We start from the raw sequence: 18601 nt of genomic DNA, 5'->3' as shown, positions 1-18601 counted from the left end.
CATACGAGAGAGAGAGAGAGAGAGAGAGAGAGAGAGAGAGAGAGAGAGAGAGAGATACTCTACTTCCTAATCCATCCAGTTGTGTACTCTTCCATTTAATGGGCAAGTTTTTCTTATTAACATTCATAGTTATGATCATGATTGGATATTTCCCTCCAGCCTGTCCTGTTGTACTTTTTACTTTCTTTGTACTTTGCCATCCCTTTTACAAAGAAGATGATGAATAAGAAGGAATGTAATTAATACTAGTGACCTATAATTAAAGTTAGTTGCCTCCACTTAGTGGCTTTCCTCTTCTACTTACCCACATTCTAATTATTGATTTTATGCTTTCCCCCCTTTTACTCTCTCCTTTCTATAAGTCACCTCCACCCCAAAGCTGAATTTTGTTTCTCTCATGACTACCTTTCCTCTTAAACCCTTTAAACATTTCTCTAAATCCCTGCCTGTTCCCCTATTGAGTTCAATGTTCATTCGCCAAACTCTTTTGTGTGAGTGGATGCATGTTCAGCTCTCTTTTGTCCACTTTAGATAAGAGTGAGGTTCACATGATGCTCACTTCCTCTATGTTTGTATCCTCTTTTTCTTACACAACTGAATTATGAGATACAGTCATTTCTTCCCCTTTCTTCTCTAGCATGCTCCTTTTTTCCTCTTTCTTTCTTCTCTTAAGATCATCAAAACAGGATGAAGCTATCCCCAATTTTTCTAATTATTTCATGTAATTGCCTCTGTGACCTTGAAGATATTTTCTTCTGTAATGTCAGTACCACGTCATTATAAAATGTAATTACTACATCATTCTTTAGCCTCTTCTAATTATTCAAATGTATTTGCCTTTCTAGGTTTCTCTTGACTCCTGTGTTTGCAGTTAGAAGTTTCTACTCAGTTATGGTCTTTTTATCAGGAAGGTTTAAAAGTCTTCTGCTCCATTAAAGGTCCATTCCACTGCCACCCCACCCCAATACACTCAGCCTTGTAAGGTAAGTAATTTTTTTTTATTGGAAGCCTTTCTTTATAATAGGTGCTGAAAAGTATTGTTATTCTGACTTTTTCTTTGACTCTGAAGCTCTGGATTTTGGCTATGACATGCATGTGAATTTTTATTTGGAAATTTCTGTCAGGAGGTGACTCATGAATTCTCTCTATTTTCATTTTGTGCTATGGTTCTAGCAAATCTGGGCAGTTTTGATTTATGATTTCTTGTAATCTAGTGTATAGGTTATTTCTTTTTGGACATAGTTTTTAAGGAGTCTGATGATTCTTAAATGATTTCTTACTTGTTTTCTAGATTGGTTTTTTGACAGCAGACACTATATTTTATTAACTTTCAAAAATATTTTAATTTTATATTAACACATCTTGTTGATTTATGACATCATTGAATTCTGTTGGGTTTATTCTAATTTTCAGAAAGTCTGTTACTTGGGTAGTGTTTTCTACTTTCTCTTCTAAGCTATATTTTTCTTCTTACAATTCTTTCACTCAGAGTTCTTATTTTACTTATAATGTTATTTTTTTATCTCCTGATTTATTTCTTCTGTGTATTCTTATTGTAGTCTTTAGGCCAAATAATTTTTTCCCTCTGAGACTGTTTATGGTTGTTGTGGAATTACTCTTTTTCTTGGTTTATTCTCTTGGGCATTGAAATAATATTTCATTATACTCTCTGGTTTTCTTTTGTTTTGTTACTCAGATATCTAACCTCTGTTTCTGATTTGGGTTTTTGTGCCAAGGTTAGATTCTACCTATCCCTACACTCTTGAATGGAATGCATGGTTATTCCCTGTTTGTTCCTCATCTCAGTTTCCTGAGCTCTGCCATTGGCTTTCCCTTTCCCTGATGTGTCTGCACTTAGAGTACTGGAAGATTCTATGTGTAGTCAGAGCTCAATGATAGGCTGTTCCCCAGTCCGGACAGTTCTGAAGGCATCTGTCCTCCAGAGGCCTCCCCAGTTGCTGTATTGATCCAAGTCTGGAGCCTGTTCTGAGCTTATTCTGGCTTCCCCAGGAAGATACCTCTTCACGTTCATGGCTGCCATCTTGGTTTTTGCATCTTTATAGGATCAATGGAGAAATTTATTGATTTTTATTTTTAGATTTCTTAGTCATTCTTTGAAATGGTACCTTTTGGTGATCATTTCTGGAGCACATGTGGGGGGAGCTAAGCTACTTTAAGATTTATCATGATATCAGCTTAATCACCAACTTAATTTTCAGGAATCATTTAAGTGTCTGGTTCAGAGAAGAGTTAAGTAATACCCCTAAATTTATATATATATATATGCACAACATGTAAAATATTTTTTATTGATAGCTTTTGTTTTTTATCATTTTCATATATGTCACACACACACTTCCCTATCCTACACATTATTCTTTGTAACAAAGATTACAAAAGAAAGAGAGAAAATCAGTTCAGCAAAACTGCCAACACCTGCGAGTATGTGCGACGTTCCATACCTGGAGTTCTTCATCTCTGCAAACCCGGTTATTATCATTATCCAGCAGTCAGTTTATTTTATACTTTTCCTTCTGTTTCCATTGTTTCGGTCATTGTGAATGCTATTTTCTGGGTTCCGTTGTTGTTTTTCAGGCATTTTTCAATCATGCCCCACTCTTTGTGACCTCCTGTAGGGTTTTCCTGGCAGAGATACTGAAGAGGTTCATCATTTCCTTCTCCAGTTCATTTTACAGATGAGGAAACCGAGGCAAGCAGAGTGAAGTGACTTGCCCAGGGTCTCATAGCTAGTTCTACTTATTTCATTCTGCACCCACTCTTCCCAGGCTTCTTTGTATTGTTCAGATTCATTATTCCATATTTCACAGTAATTTTCCTTTACATTCATGCACCCCAATTTGTTTAGTCATTCCACATTTGGTTGACATCTACTTTGTTTTTAGCTTTTGACTTCCGCAAAAAAGTTTCAGTGATAATAAGATCTAGCATTTATATAGCACTTTAAAGTTTGAAAAATACTTTACACATATAATCTCGTTTGGTTCACAATTCTGGAAGATAGTTGCCATTATTATTTCCCATTTTACAGATGGGGAAACTGAGGCTAAAAAAGGATTAAGTGATTTTCCCAGGATTACACAGCTGGTAGGTTTCCAAGACAGTATTTCAACTCATATTTTTCTCACTCCACGTCCAATATTCTATTCACTCTTATAGGAGAACTTTCTGTTGATCTCCTTGGAGTATATGACTAAGGGTAGGCTCTCTGGGTCAAAGGATATAGGCATTTTCAGTCATTTGGGGCGACACAATTCCAAATTATTTTCCAGAATAGTTGGACCAATTCATAACTCTACCAAGTAGTCTATTAGTGATGAACAAATATCATTGGCAGGTTCTTTCATCTAAAAAAGTCTAAAAGCAACACACGGTAATAATTAGAAATGACAGGGCATCTGTGTTGTGGGAAATTTCTACTTTTTCCCCCTTTTTTGTACTTTCTATGAGAATCGAGATGTATCAAGGCCTCTTTTGTTATCTTGGTAAGCCTTTGTAATCCTTGAAACCTATATTGGAGAGAATTCAGCTGAAGGTGTGTCCTTCCCATCTGGTTTCACCAGAGAACGTGGGGTACGGTTGATTAAGAGTGAAATCATTTTTCCAGAACATGTCCCAAAGAGGGTGATTAGGTTAAGAATGCAAGCCCAGACTTAGAGATTGTCATGGTTTGTTCCCATGACTTAATCATCAATGACTAATGTAATAGATAAAAGTGTTAATTCAACATCTACCCTGGGCCTATGGAGAAATGCAAAATTCAATTGAATTCAACAAAATTTTATCGTGTTCAGGGAGCAATGCTATAACCTGTTCAAACAAATACGTAAAACAAAATAATTCTGCCCTCAAAGAACTTACATTCTTACAGTGATGATGTGTTGAGTGATTGTGAGGAGAGGGGTAGAAAGGCAGAGAATGATCAGAACCACCATAAAAGTGGATTAAGAAATGTTTCAGATAATAGGAGGCATCTTATCCTTGCCTTGAAAGAAATGGGGATGCTAGGAGGCAGGAAGGGAGGGAGTTCATTTCAGACAGGGAAGACCCCCAGGATTTGTAGCATCTACTGAAGTCAACTGCAGACAGAATAAAACACATCATTCTAATGATAACTGACTTCTGTAGCACTTTACACACATTATCTTATTTGAATCTGCCAACATTCAATTCAATTCAATTCAACAATTCCCTATGAGCTGGGAATCATGAGGGTTGTTACCCCATATCATAGAGGAAGAAATTGAAGCACAGAAAGGTCAAACTACTCACAATGGCCATGAAATGTGGAATGGTAAAGTCAGTCATGATGCATGAATGTCAAATGGGTATTACTGTAAAACAAGAAATAATGAAAATATTTATGCTTCTGGAATCTGGCCTCAGGCACTAGCCATATGACCTGGAAAGGTCACTTAATCTGCCTTGGTTTCCTCCTTTAAAAAATTGAGATAAAAACATCACTTACCTTCCAGAGTTGCTGCGAGGATAAAAGTAAATTAAAAAGTGAAAAATAATAATTTATAAGGCACCTTGCAAATCTTAAAACTTTATATAAGTCACTGTTGTCATCATTGTTGTTCTCTTAATACCCTACACAATTTAATAACAAACAGGAGTGTACCATATGAAGTCAGAAAACCCAGATCTGAATTTAGCCTTCCGAAATTACTCTCTTGATGCTCTCTCTCTTGTTCTTAGTTTTCTTCTCTCAAAAATTGGTGGTTACACTAGACACTATCTCTGGTTTTTCCCTGGACTAATTATTATGACAAGAAGTCCTTTGATTAGGAATTATCTTCCTGCTTCTCTTCCTTTTGAAGAAAATATAATCATTGACAGTTCTCCTCCCCTCTTTCCACCCTTCTTGGCAGAATCATGGCACCAGGTGGGTGAGAATATGGAAGGATGGAAGGGCTTGGTCTATGCCTGCTTCAGTTTGGCCTGCATATGATTGGTTTTCAAAGAGGGAAATCCACAAAACCAAGTTTCTTGTGAGCTCTCACTTTGTTTCTTCCTGTTCCTGCTAGCATCATACAGGTTATTCTGACATATTTGTTGACTTAAGAAAGAGAAGTAGATTTAGAAAAATTCCTTTGGAATTTCTTAGCGTTCCTTGACATTTGGTCCTCAAGGCCAGTGGTATTTGGAGCTTTTGTTTCCCTATTTCTATACTAAATAAGCTTAAAGAGAAGGCTTGGATCTGTCATTTCATTGCTATAGGAAACGCCAAGTGAGGAAACAACTTCAACCAATGTAAGTCAGTGCCTTCTGTGCAGCATCTAGTCTTGGAGAGTTGACAGAATTGCATGCAGCCCCCATGGTGTCCCACAGCACTTCAGAGTGCCTGGACCAGACTGAAATATAATAGAAAAATAGTTAACCAAATAAATAAGTAAAATACAGATAATATTACATTTAAAACTGTCAGTATGTGGGCAGGGATCCTTACGTATGAGTTTGACACCACTGGCCTACAACACTGAGAAGCTAAGTGACTTTCCCAGGGTCACACAGCTAGTGTATGTCATCAAAGGTGAAACTTCAATCTAGGTCTTCCAAGCTTTGAACTAACTTTCTAGCCATTACACCATACCTGAACATTGCATAGGAAACTTTGCTCTCTCTCTCCTTCCCTACAGATATATGTGTATACATATATGTGTACATACATGGATATATGCACATGTGCATGTACATATATGCATAGATACACACTTGTAAATATGTATTGTATATATATATATATATATATTTGAAACTCCCAAGTAAGAAAATCTCCTCTCTCTCTTTCTCCATATATACATACACATATACATTTTGTATATATGAAGAATCTCTCTATTTTATCTATCATCTATCTATCTATCTATCTATCTGTCTATCTATCATCTATCTGTCTGTCTGTCTGTCTATCTGTCTGTCTGTCTATTTGTCTCTCTCTCTCTCTCTCTCTCTCTCTCTCTTTCTCTCTCTCTCTCTCTATCATCTAGCTAGCTAGCTATTTTTCTCTCTCTCTATTGCTTATGAATAGCAGAGTGCCATATCGTGTGAATAACAAATGGAGAAGCCTGTACATGTAGGCGATAGACTTTGGGAGTTGTAATCATACTCATGATGCTTTAAACACAGTTTATTTGTTTTGGTTCTTCATGGTAACCAGGCACCAGTGTAAGCTACTTATATAAATGATGGAAGCTAGTATTATTTTTAAGAAAGCATAGAACATTTGTAGGTTCCCCCCCCCCATTTTGGGTAGTTCTCCAAAATCTATAAATAGTTACTTCCTGACACCATATGCCATTTAATCATCATCATTATCATCCCTTCCTCCTCCCCCACTCCCACACACGTACACAAACAAGGCTCAGATCTTATACCAGATAGCTTGGGATACCTTGCCCTTAGTACCTCCTAGTGTCCAGCACTGAGGTCCCTCTTGCTCTCCCCACATGCTTTGATTAAGTCCATTTTCTCCTATGTTCCCCGACCCCACTCGATGGGTCCCTAAACATCACATCCAGCTGTTCCCTGGTCCTTTGGTGGACAAGAGTTTGAGGTAGCAGAAATTGAGTGGCAAGGTGTTGCTTTAACATCTCCCACACAACACAGCCAAGACAGAACCCACCATCTTTCTCCCTAAGCCTGCCTCTCCTCCAAATTCCCTACTTTTGTTGAGGGCACTGCTATCTTTCTGATTACTCAGCTATATGGAGCCAGCCTTGACTCTTCCCTTTCTTACCTCCCCATACACTTAGTTGCTAAGCCTCTTATTCTGCTGCCATAACATTAATCTACACACCATTCATTCTAATTCAAGTCCTCACCTCTCTCTGGACTATGTATAGAATTGCTCTCTCTAGTTGTAGCTTTTCCTCTCTCCAAGCCATTCTCCACACAGTTGCCAAATCTGAACATCCTCTAGTCAAGAAGCTCCAGCGGCTTGCTATTGTTTCTAAGATTAAAAAACAAACTGCTCAGTCCTCTACACTACGATTCTTGCTGGACCTTTCTAGAGTGATTTCATTTTACCCCCTTTTGTACTCTCTACTTTCCAGTCAAATTGTGATGCTAACTATACCCTGAACTTGGCATTCCAGGGACTCTTGCCTTGGTGATGTTGTAGAAGCTTTCCCTCATGCCTGGATTTTAGCCCTGCTCGTCTCTGCCTCTCATCATTCATTCCAGTAGCTCAAGCTCTGTCCTACTTGGGATGATTCTGCATATACTGATCTTGTGTGAATTCTGTATCACACCCCTCCCCCCATCCTCAGAGGAATGTAAGCTCTTTTAGGTTAGAAACGTTCTATCTTGTCTTTGTATCTGAAAGAAATTGTACATGCCGAGATTTCTGTGTTCCATGAGTGATATACTGGGACCCAGAGACTCCTGGACATGAGCTAGTGAAGATTTTTTTTAGAGTTTATAGTAAATTTATAGTGTCATGCAGAAAAAGACATTTTAAAATGGCAGCACACTTTGAGAGGTAGTGGGCTTCCTCTACCTCTTCCTCCTTCTACCTCCACACCAGCTGCCTCGAGGCACCTCTGCCCTGAGGCTGACTCAGGGATAGGTAAACTCTTGTCTGGTACCTTCATATCATGAGGAGGCCCAGCCTCATTTGTCTCCTATCTCATTCATTCTCACAATAACAGTGTGAGAAAAGTGCTATTATTACCCCCTTTATTAAGGACAAGGAAATGGAGGTTAAGTGACTTGCTGAGAGTCACACAACTATTAAGTGTCTGAAGCAAGATTTGAACTCAAATCTTCCTAATTCCAAGTCCTGTGCTGTGTGCTCTGGGCTAGAGCCCAGAAAGGTTAAATTATTTGCCCAAAGTTATACACCTGAGTGTCAGTAAGAACCCAGATTGGAACCCAGGACTCCTGACCTACAGTACCCTTTTTACTTTTATCATGCTGTTAAATTTGTTTGTTAACAAGATAATTTTAAGTATATGTCCAGTCTGCTTTATCCAAGGGACTGTGCTCACCTTGGGACAATATGACAAAGTTGAAGATTTTGTCCTTGCCCTTAAAGAGTTTATAATTGAATAATTTATTTTCTATATTTTTTTCACAAAAGACCATAATTTAGTAATAATAATTCAGTTAATTATAGTTATAGTAACTCTTTAGGATCACAAAGTATCTTGCATACATTCATTTTATCTTTTTTCTCCAACCTTATCAGGTAACACAAATATTTTTCCCCTTATTACACAGACTAGGACATTGAGATTCAGAGGTTCAAGTTCATTCCCAGGAATATACAGCTGGTAAATTATATAGCAAATCAAACCCAGGTCTTCTTCCTCCAAGTGCAATGCTTTGTATCTGGGATTTTACCCCCTTCATAACACCATATTGCTTCCCAATGTAGCTTACACAGAGTGTTTTTAAAAGAAACTCCAAGGGTTTCAATTTGTCTCTAGTTCCATGATTTTCTCCTGGGAAATCTCTCTGCACCATGCAGATTGGTAACAATCACACTATCTTACTTTAGAGTGAGTGAGTGGTAGGTTCTGGAGATTACAGGTTATTCAATCAAACAAGCATTTATTAAATGCCTTCTATGGGTCAGGCTTTCCTTTTTTCAGGGATGGGGTAGGGACCAAAGTTATGATTTTCCTCCTGATGAGGGAGCTCCCTCAATTCACACAGAGCAGCACTTGCAGTGTTACAATAGCCTTTGAGAATTTCCTGAGGCACTGAAGGGGTTCAGTGACACCCCCAGGGTCACATAGCCATTATGTGTCTGAGGTAGATTTTGAACCCGTATTTCCCAACTCTTCGGCCATTGCTTTATCCACGAAGGCATCATGGCTTGCCTTATAACAGACATCAAACGAGCTAAGTAGAAAAGATTGAGCTAATGGGTGAAAAAATATTTTTTGCTCGCATTAAAAAAATGAAGTCCCAAGAATTTCTCAGACTTCAGTTGAAGTTTTGTGTTTTTACTTTTTTTTTAATGAGAGGACCAAAATAAATGAGAAATTAAAAAAAAATCTTAATAGACACATTAGTGAAATCCAGCTCTTTCACACTTCAAAGATATTTGGGGTTGTTGTACTTTATACCAGACATCATTTAAAAAATATATTTTAGAAGAGAGTAACCTGCAAGTGAAGATGGTGAATAGATTAGTTTTGTTTTTAAACAGCTCCTGGAGCTTGCATATTGTACCACATTGTCTATTATATTGAGCTTGAAATTAGGAGTCTGGGCTCCCAGGAGCTTGATGGTCTCATCCATTCCCTGTCGGGTCAGGTGATGCCAAGGAATCATGGAATGCCCCTTCTCTTGCCCATTTCTGGAGAGTTCATCTCCTCTTCAGTGATCTTTGCTGGAATCAACATTTGAAAATGACCCAATCTGTTTAATGGCCAACCTGTTATTAATTAATATATATTTACATATACATATATACATACCTATTTCTTTTAAGTCTAATTTTTTATAATTTATTTATTTTTAGTTTTCAGCATTCATTTCCATGAGATTTTGAGTTACAAATTTTCTCCCCATCTCTCCCCTCCCCCCACCCCAAGATGACAAACATACTGAATACCTCTTTCTCCAATCTGCCCTCTCTTATATCCCCCCTACTTCCCCTTACTGACACATCTATTTCTAATCCACATCAGTGATAAGATAATGAATTGAAAGAGCTTAGAGGGATCTTAGAGTTCATATGATCCAATGCCATCATTTTACAGGTGTGTAAACTGAGGCACAGAAAGGTTAAGTGACTTGAGCTCAGTAGTAAGTGGCAGAGCTAAGATTCAAACCCAGGTCCTCTACCCAGAAATCCAGCAAGCTCATTTTGAGTAGATTGTTTCATCCCTTGCACTTATATCTTTAGCTCCTAGTACTATAACAAATTAATTGATTCCACCCACAGAGCCACCTCTGTATACACACACTGGATAAGCAATATAAATTGTTAGAGCTATGGCAGGGGCTGTGTTTGGACTGTGACTCTTCATGACCCGATTTAGGGGTTTTCTTGGCAAATACTCTAGAGTAGCTTGGCATTTCCTTCTCCAGCTTATTTTACAGATGAGGAAACTGAGGCAACCAGGATTAAGTGACTTGCCCAGGGTCACCCAGCTAGTAAATGTGTGAGGCCAGGCCTGGCACTCTATGCAGTATGGAGCCACCTAGCTGCCCTAGGCTCCTCCCTATCTTTCCAGTTATCTTATACCTTTACTCCCTTCCATATACTTTCCAGTCTAATGACACTGGCCTCCTGGCTGATCCTGGAATGTGATGCTCATTCTCCTGACTCTTTGATTGTTTCCACTGGCTGTCTGCCATGCCTGGAGTGTGCTCCCCCTTCATTTCTACCTTCTAGTTTCTCTGGGCTTCCTTTTAGCTTCATTTAGAGTCCCACCCTCTTCAAGAAGTCTTTCCCAGTCCTTAATCTTGGTGCCTTTCCTCTGACACTACCCCTCCACTTATCCTCTATTTATCTCACTGTACAGAGTTCTTTGCATATTGTCTCCATTATTAGACTGTGAGCTCTTGGGGAAGGAACTCTGATTTTTGACTTTCTTTGCATCCCCAACACTTAGTACAGCACCTGGCACATAGTAGGTACTTAATAAAGACTGACATTTGTAATATAATAATTTCATCACAAAAGTAGAGGTAATTCATGCTTGCAATTTGGCAATGCATACTTGCAATGCATAGGTCCAAGAGCAAGTTTCCTCCGCTACTAGAGGATACCATTCGACTAAAAGAGAAAATTAAAGACTGCGTTAAACGATTATGAAGATCATACTTCAACTGTATTCCCCTCAAAATGTGGTTGTCCATAGAATATTGGTTTTCCAGGTCTTCCTCTTCCCTTTCTATACCTTTTCAAGTATACCCTCAATCTCTGTGTAGATTATTCTCCTAAAGAGTTTGTGAAGATGGAAAAAGAACAATGAGTCAATAGTTATCGCTATTTCCATGGACATCATTTTTTACTGTGGGAGGGGGATAGTAATAAAGTCTATTATTTTCTCAAGGATTTAGTGTCCTGTCCTCTTCAGAACTAGTCCCTAAATGGACTCAGAATTGTGTTGCCTCCAGCACAGGCAACTCTGTGCAGCAATCTGGTCTAAAGAGACGTTCTTTCCAATTTTTATTGCCATTTCTCCATCTTCATGTAGCAGCACCTTGGAGGCTTTGCTTAGAGGGCAAATGTGGTAAATCTACTTTCATTTATAGTGAAGAGAATTTGCCTTAGAATCTTTACAGATCATCTCTATTTTTCATCTGTTCTTTGTCCTTAAAGCTTCATCTTTAAGTGCCCTAGGGATGACTATGCTTATTTGGGTCATTTGCCAAATGTTCAATAAACTTGTTTTTTTCTGTTCTGCTTCTTGTTCGTTTATGAGGTTTTTATTCAGTGCTTAGCACTGTGCCTGACACAATACATCTTCTTGACTTGACTTGATTATATCCAGCTTTTCTTTCCTTCTTGGTCACAAGCTCTCAGAGGGCAGTGATCATTTCCCCTCCAAAGTTCTTATCACTTCTACGTTAGGGTCAGAATAAATAGTTCCTTTTTCTACTTCCTCCACTTTGAAAAAATTAAAGTATTATTAAGGACACTCAAGAATCTATTTACTAGAAGATATGGGGAAAATTGGAGCACTAATGCATTGTTGATAGAGTTGTGAATTGATCCATTCTGGAGAGCAATTTGGAACTATTCCCAAAGGACTATAAAACTGTGCATACTCTTTGATCCAGCAATGCCACTTCTAGGTCTTTATCCCAAAGAGATCATAAAAACTGGAAAAGGATCCATATGTATAAAAATATTTATAGCAGCTCTTTCTGTGGTGGCAAAGAATTGGAATTAAGGGGATATCCATCATTTGTGGAATGGTTGAACAAGCTGTGGCATATGAATGTAGTGGAATACTAGTGCTACAAGAAATGATGAGCAGGCGGATTTCAGAAAAACCTGGACTTATATGAACTGATGCTGAGTGAAATGAGCAGAACCAGCAGAATATAGTGCACAGTAACAACCCCGTTGTATTATGACTAACTTAGTTCCTCTCAGCAATACAAGGATCTGAGACAACTACAAAAGACTCACAATGGAAAATGCTATCCATAGCCAGAGAAAGAACTTTGGAGTCTGAATGCAGATGGAAGCAGACTATCTCCTTTTCTTTTGTTGTTTAGTTTTGGTTCTTCTTTCTTGTGGTTCCTCCCATTAGTTCTAATTCTTTACATCATGACTCATGTGAATATGTCTAATATGAATGTATAAGTAGAACCTACATCAGACTGCATGTCATTTTGGGGTGGGGAGGAGAAAATTTAAAACTCAAAATCTTATGGAAGTGAATGTTGAAAAGTAAAAATAAATTATTAAAAAAAAAGAATTTATCCACTGCCCTGCAGTGGAAGAGAAAGCGCTTCAATGGATATGTAGATCATGGATGTTCAGTATAACTACTGTTTCTCTTGTCCTCAGTTTTGTGATTATTTTCCCCCTGAGCTCCTTGTTTATGCTCTTCGGATAGTCAGTCTATTGAAAATTTTCCTTCAGTTTCTTTTTTGGTTGATCCATACCCAAATATAGAATTTGCCTACTTTCATGAGAATTTTATTCCTCATATATTCAGATTTTTTAAAAAAAATTGATGAAGCCATCCTAGCTCTTAGTCATCACTGCTTCCCTTTCCAAATCCTCACAAACCCTCCTTTTAATAATATGTTCTTCAGCAACACTGTGCGATGATCAACTTCGATAGGTTTTACTCTTCTCAGCAATACAAGGATCTAAGACAATTCCCAAAGACTCATGATGGAAAATGCTATTCACATTCAGAGAAAGAGCTATGGAGTATGAATCCAGATTGAAGTATACCATTTCTCTCTCTCTCTCTCTCTCTCTCTCTCTCTCTCTCTGTCTCTTTCTTTCTTTTTTTGGTATGTTCTTTCTAGTCGTTTTCCCTTTTGGTTCTAGTTCTTCTTTACAATATGACTAATGGGGAAATATGTTTAATATGATTGTATATATATATATATAAAACCTATATCAGATTGAGCATTGTCTTGGGGAAGAGGGAATGGGAGGAGGAGGAGAAAATTTAGTATTCAAAATCTTATGGAAGTGAATGTTGAAAAATAAAAACAAACATATAAATAAAAATTGTAATAATAATAATAATATGTTCTAGAACTTTGCCAGAAACTGAATGCAAGATCATTGGTATATAGTTTGTTTTAACTTCTTTTAACCTCTTTCCCTTTTTGAAAGTTGGAATACTTGGTCTTTTCTGGCCTTTTGACACTTTTTCCTGTATTATTTTTTTTCAAATATTACCCACTGATATGATAATCACAAACAACGTGTTGTACAATTCTTTGTCTTTACAAATATAAAAGTGGAGGCACAATGGTGTTAAATCACTTGCCTGATGTCACACTTGGGCCAAGAGCAGAATTTGAACCCGGCTCTTCTGACTCTAGTCCTAAGATCTTTACTCTCCATCACACTTTTGGAGGATTTAGATGGACCTGGACCAGGACCAAGTAGAAACCAATTGCAGTTAGAAGTATAACACCTGTTGGGAAACCTGGTAGAGGGTTGACTACTCTTGGTTTGCTGGCTAGAAGTATACAGAACAAAGCCATCTCCTACCTTGGCAGAAGGCTGAACTTTGACTCTGTTCTGTGTTCCTGAACTTTTGTATATGGGTAAAGAAATGTGCACATTAATACATATGTACTAGTGCAGAGAAGGCATGTGAGAGAGCAGAGGGGAGCCACTCATCCTACCAAATACTCACCAATGGGTAAATTGTTGGGGAGGGAGGCAGGAAGTACATATAGGAGGCCAAAGTATTTACAATGGTAGTTTTCCAAAAAGGACCCAGATAGAGTTCATGGAATGCTGCCTTACTCTGGTCCACAGGGTTTTATTTTCAACTATTCTAGGGAATTATTATTCACTTTAGGTTGCTAATTTCCCAGTCAGTCAGTAAACTGAGGCATCTACAGGCACTGTGCTAAATACTGGAGATACAGAAGAGGCAAAAAAGTCAGTCCTTGTCTTTCAAGAGCTCACAATTTAATGGGAAGATAATGAGCAAACAATTTTTAAAAAATCTATATATAGAATAAAAAGAAATAATTAAAAGAAAGATATTAGAATTAAGAGAGGTTGGGCAAGGCTTCCTTGCTGAGATGTAAATACTTTAGCTGAGATTTAAAGGGAGCCAGAAAAAAGGAAAGACTTCCAAGCATTCAGGACAGCCAGAGAATGTCCAGAGCTGAGATGGAAGAGTCAGGAGGCCAGTGTCACTGCACTGAAGGTCCATTGTTGGAGAGTGAGGTTTAGGAAGATTGCAAGGTAGGATGGGGCTATTAGGAAAGGTTTTGAAAACCAAGCAGAGGATAGAGACGTCGGAGTTAATTGAATAGGAAAATAACAGAGTTGGACCTGCACTTTAGGAAAAACCACTTTAGTGGCTGAATGGAGGATGGATTAGAGAGGGGAGAAAGTTGAGGCAAGCTGCCCCTCCAGCAGCTATGGAGGACCTTCACTGGAGTGGTAACGGTGTCAGAGGAGAGAAGGGGACATATTGAGAGATATTGCAAAGGTGAAATCGACAGGTCTTGGCTCACCTTTTTATGGGGGAGGGAGGACACAGTTAAGAACCAAAGGCAACACCTAGGTTGTGCGTCTGAGGGATGGGGAGGATGTTTGTTGCCCTCTATAGTAATAGGAAAGTTAGGGGGGGAGGCTTTGGACATGCTAAGTTGAAGATGTCTATTCAACATCCAGTTTGAAATATCTGAAAAGCAGTTGGAGATGTGATTGGCGGTCAGCAGAGAGATTGGGGCAAGCTAGGTAGATCTGAGAATCGTTAACATGGAGATGATCATTAAATCCATGGAAGCCGGTGAGATCACCAGGTGAAATAGTTGATTACTCTGTTAACACTTGGTCTTCAATTTCAATCTCCTATTTCCTTGTGCCTTGCCCTAGAAGCATCCTGTTTCTTCTGTATTTCCCAGACTGCCCCTTCCCTCAAATCTCAGCCAATATTAAGCACCAGACAAGGTTTAGCTGCCACTGGTTTTTATTTTTTAATCAAAAAGAGGACTACAGTATACAATAAAGAGGGAGGCAATAACAAGGAAGAAGTGGTTCAGCTGTGTGGATATAATAGGGGCTACTTTAAAGTTTGCAAAGTCTTGTGCGCATCATCTGTGTGATGTCGCAATAACCTTGTAAGGCACATGCTGCTGTTATTTGCATTTCATAGATAAGAAAAATGATAAGGAAAAGCCTCGCCCAAGACCACGCAGTTAGTAAGCATCTAAGGCAGAACTGGAATTCAGGTCTTCCTGACTCCAAGTCCAGTGCCAGCCACTTCTGACCACTGGAACAGGAAATCTTCGTATGCTTAGACTACTTCCCTTCTGGGGGAAGGAAGGAGAGGTAGTCCTCAGAGGAGTTACCTGAATCTGAGAAATGAGAGAAGGATAATCTCTGGGGAGGTGCCTGAGTTAGCTCACCATTTTCCTCATCAATGCATTAAATCATCCTCATCAACCGTAGGAGCAGAGTGTCTCAGTCCTTCAGGGAAGAGCTGGTCCCAAGATGAAAGATGCACCACTATCTCTAAACCCTCTTCTCCCCCAGCCTTGCCTTTCTTCCAGATGTCTGCAAAGCAGTCACAGAAATTCCAGTCTCATAATGTTAATGCCTCTGGATCATGTGGAAGCATCTCTCATCTCCGGATGAAGATTTCCCCCCTAAAAATGTTGACAACTCAATTTTTTTTCAGTGCAACAAAACAACTATACTACAGGAAATTGCCCTGAGAGAAATTGAAATTCAATTCAGGGACTAAACTAAATGAACCGTTTATTGCCTGAGCTAGAAGAGTGAAAAAAAAAAGCCAAAACAAAACAAAAAAACTTTTATAGAGTTGTTAGTTTCCATAACTGGTAAAAATGATGGTTGGATGGGTTTGGAGGTGGATTCATTTCTTGTTTTTTTTTTTTTTGTTTGTTTTAAGGGGTTTTTTTGTTTGTTTTTTTAACTTACTGGTCTCCAAGTCCCCCTGTTCTGAGTTAGGATTGTTAATTTCCAGAAGGAGTAAGCCTGTGGCTACACCATCAGCATCCTAAGTGATGCTGAGCCTGGGACGTGGGAGACTTTTGTGTAGGGCTGTGACTTTGAGCCTACCCCTTTTCACTTTCCCAGGCAAATTGAGAAGCAAACACATTTACTTGAAACTGAAGGTGTGGACAAGTGTCAACATTCCTTGTTTGATGCCTGTTGCTGTCTGTTCCATGTTAATCATTCCATTTTCCCCTTGGTCTGGTACCATTACTCATCCTGCCTGACATTTTTCCTCTTGGCAGCTGTCATCTGACTTACATATAGGCTCTTAACTTTGTAATAGTGTGGCCCAGAGTACAAATTCAAGGCAATGCATCCAACACTGTGTTTGCTATATGTAAGGCATGATGCCGCATGATAAGGGTGCAAAAATGAAAATGAAAAAACAACCCTGCCCTCAAGGAACTTATATTCTACTAAGGGATGGACTAACATATTCAAAGGAATCTGTGATCTCATTGGAAGTCTCCTTCAATGATACAGATCACAGCCCCATCTTGACTATGTCTTCCCATAAGGTTGCCACAGAGGGTTTACCCAACATGCTGGAGGCCATCTTCACAATCTCTCAACATCAAGAGGGTACCAGTTGAGTCCACCTCTCATACATTTCCCTTTCCTTGGGAACAGTTCATCTTCTCTTCCTTTCATCAAATTCCTTAGTAATATTGTGATGTATAAATAGTTCAAAAGACATAGTTTCTGGGTAATTAATCATTTTTATTAATTATGCTAACAAGGAATTAATAAAAGGATGGTCATTTGTCTGCCTCTCTTACACCAAAGACAGAACATGGTGGCTTATTGACACTTATATGCCCTCAGAAGAGTGAAAGTTCCCAACAGACAGTAATCAACTCTGATTGGTTAACAATTAAAGAGAACAAATATTATAATAAGAGGTGGGCCTATTCTAATGAGAGACTGGGGCCCCTGACTTTGATTTTGTCACTCAAGGACCAAGAGAGACTATCTTGAGCAAGCCTCAGGGTAATCTAGACAAAGGATCTATATCCCACCCCACCCCATCCTCACCCAAGCCAGAGTTGAACACAATTGGCCAGAATTCACTTTAGATTAAATTCTTTGTAAGGTTCTCCCACCTAGGATCAAAAAGCCTGTACCTGGGGATTTGGGCAATCTCATCCCTGAAGTAAGAGGTGAAATAAAAAGACTTCAACTGGACATGATACTTGTGAAGGACAGACATGAGATAAGGGGTAGACTTTCCCTGCTTGGGCCCCAAAGACCCAGAACTGGGAGCAGTGAGTGGAATTTGGAAGGTGGCAAATTTAAGCTTGATATAAAGAAAACCTTTCTACCAATGAGAGCTGCCTGAAAGTGATCTTGGCTGCCTTGGCAGGTGGTAGATTTCCCTTTTCTCCAGGTCTTCAAGCAAAGGCTGGGTGTAAATATGCTGTAAACAGGGAACTCTTGTTCAGGACTCCATAGTGTCTCAGGTCCCTTAACTCCCTGGGAATCTCATCCATTTTGTGTCTCTAGCCCATCTTGAAGATCATCTTCTTGAGATATTATCATAAGTAGCTGTGGCTGGTGAGGGTACCTATGTGGATGGGTGCCGCAGTGCCAACAGAAGGAGTTGCCAGGTTACTTTTGTGGTCAATTGCTCGGGTAGGGGGCAGACCAGAAACAGGGCCAGGGGTCTGGGGCTCCCCCTGACCACCCCATTGTCTCACTTACAACACTTTCACCACATCATCTTGAACGGGACATAGTTGCGTGTTTTCGTATATTTGTGGAAAGATTTCCAAACTGGTCATGAAGGCCAAGTGCTTTCTTCTTTCCTCATCAGCTGCAGGTAAGCAGTGTGATATACTCAAGAGCAAAACTAGGGTAGGGGAGAGGCAGCACTTTTCATCGGCTGACAAGGAATTGGAGGCGGTGCTCTGAGTGATGAAGATCTGGAAGGTCGAGAAAGCGTTCTCTCTACGATATGGTGAGGTTTGTGTTTGGGATAGGGGGTGGGTGAGGGCACCAGGAAAGCTGTCTTAACCTAAGCTGGATCTTAGAAATGTTGTAAACTGACAGCAAACTGATAACTCTGTTTCTCATCCATCCAGCCAAATTAGTAAATTCCTGGGCCCGAAGGTCTCTCATTCTCCCTCAGCAGCCACACAAAGGTTTGCTTTATTCTCAAAACTGAGCATTACAGTACTTGGGTGTTCTTTTTTGTTTTAAACTAGGTCAATTCTAACTTTATCCCATTTTTGCTAATTACCATGAAAAATAACCCCTTCCCCCCAAAGCAGGTCAATTCTAATTTTCATTCAATTTTATCAGTTTATCACCAAAAATGTACTTTTTCCCCCAAACTGGATAGATTCTAATTTTAGCCCCACTTCACAAATTATCAATTTAATCCAACAAGTATTTTTTAAAACACCTAAACATGGATTCACTCAA

The 18601-nt window shown here is 39.1% G+C and overlaps 1 protein-coding gene across 3 annotated transcripts in view; it reads left to right on the top strand.

The window, feature by feature from the left end:
* Positions 1–18601, top strand: part of PLD1 (phospholipase D1) — a 283345-nt gene that overhangs the window by 36495 nt on the left and 228249 nt on the right. For all 3 annotated transcript variants that reach the window (XM_069083588.1, XM_069083586.1, XM_069083587.1), the window contains one exon: positions 846–983. The gene's annotated coding sequence lies outside the window, so the exon portion shown is untranslated. The remainder of the gene's footprint in view (positions 1–845; positions 984–18601) is intronic.

The sequence above is a fragment of the Petaurus breviceps genome, unplaced genomic scaffold (assembly GCF_028583685.1).
Source record: "Petaurus breviceps papuanus isolate PSGF00001 unplaced genomic scaffold, PetGlider_PUasm1.0 173, whole genome shotgun sequence".
Classification (NCBI taxonomy): Eukaryota; Metazoa; Chordata; class Mammalia; order Diprotodontia; family Petauridae; genus Petaurus; species Petaurus breviceps.
This window is presented reverse-complemented; position numbering and strand designations above follow the sequence as displayed.